The following is a 1,454-nucleotide window of genomic DNA, read 5'->3' on the forward strand; positions in this document are numbered from 1 at the left end:
GTGGGACACAGGAAGCTTTGCAGAAGGTGGAAGCCCCTGTTTAATGCCTGGGTCGACCTTCCTGAAGTGCACACACAGCCATTTCCTTGAGAACCTGCCTCCTTTTCCGGGATGCTGACACCACCTGGTGCGGAGCTTACACTATTTCTGCAGCCTATACACCTCCCCCCTTTTCCCAGTCTGGAGGACGTCTTTCTTTCTCTCTTTCTGTAACTGGAGGGACACCTTTCTCTCTCTTTTTGCCCTCCAGGACAAACAGGATTGTCACTGATGAGTTTAGGCTGGAGTACAGAGATGCCGTTGATCCAAGTAGCTTCTGTTTTCTCCCCCTTGAAAATAACCTCCCCCCACCCCCAAAAATGGCTCCCGTTTCCATTTCCAGAAAAAGGAACTCAAAACCTGCTTGAAGGGGGAAGAGGGTAGAATAGAGTCAGAACAAACACAAATCAATATTATCTCAATAAATTAGTCTTCCCTCTTAGAAGACGGGACTTTAACCCTTAAGAAGCAAGTGAAATAGGCTTTTCAATCCAGACATTCTGAAGTCTGGTGAAGATGAAAAAAAGAAACACAATGAAGTTTAGCATCGTGCTGGTAGCAGCACCTTTGGCATTTTTACTTCTTAATCTCCAGGACTCATTCACTGCTGTGTCCTCTGAAGAAGGGAAGCTCTTCGTTAGAGGACTCAACTTTAACACCGAGGAGCAGGCTCCGAAGGTCAAGTCAGCTTCAGGCCTATTTCTGTTTGTTGTCAAGGAGCAGGAGTCCCAGCGATCTGGGGTTTTGGCTTCACCACCTTCACCAATCCAGAACATGCCTCAGACGCCATGAGAGCCATGAATGGAGAGTCTGGGCGGTGGCCAGCTCTGTGTGGACCAGTCTGGCAAATCGCCCCGGGGACCAGAGCGGGTGCCTTTGGGGCCCGTGGGAGTGGTTGCAGCTGCTCCAGAGGTGGTGGGGACCAGGGCTATGGGAGTGGCCAGTATGACAGCCGAGCTGGAGCATATGGATACAGATTTGCAAGGTCCAGAGGTGGTGGTGGCAAGCAGGGCGGGGATGACTGCTACTCAGGAGGAAATTACAGAGACACTTCCAACAACTGAGATGAGGCATGCACACCTATTGTAGATACACAAGGAATAAAACTTCTGATCCTGTCCTTCCAAATGGCTGTATTTATAAACGTTTTTGGAGCTGCATTGCATCATCTGTTTTAGTACATCAACTTCTGTTTCTGGATTGAACTCCCGAAGGTAGCTTCTTAAAAGTCCTTTTAGAAAGATCCATGTCTTTAAAAAGAAACTTTTTTTCTCCCATTTAAAGACAAATTCTGGAACATTTATAGAGTTTGGGTATTGTTTTCCTTTGCCTATTTTTTTAATTTGGGCTCTCAGGATGGGCTCTGGCAAAAAAAAATGGCCAGACAGGCTTTTTTTTTTTTTTTTCAGTAATAA

The 1,454-nt window shown here is 46.6% G+C and overlaps 1 pseudogene; it reads left to right on the forward strand.

Annotated features, from left to right (window-relative positions):
• The first annotated feature begins 573 nt into the window (after nt 1-573).
• On the forward strand, nt 574-1,103 carry LOC109444870 (RNA-binding protein 3; annotated as a pseudogene).
• Nucleotides 1,104-1,454: the final 351 nt, after the last annotated feature.

The sequence above is a fragment of the Rhinolophus sinicus genome, linkage group LG09 (genome assembly GCF_036562045.2).
Source record: "Rhinolophus sinicus isolate RSC01 linkage group LG09, ASM3656204v1, whole genome shotgun sequence".
Taxonomy (NCBI): Eukaryota; Metazoa; Chordata; class Mammalia; order Chiroptera; family Rhinolophidae; genus Rhinolophus; species Rhinolophus sinicus.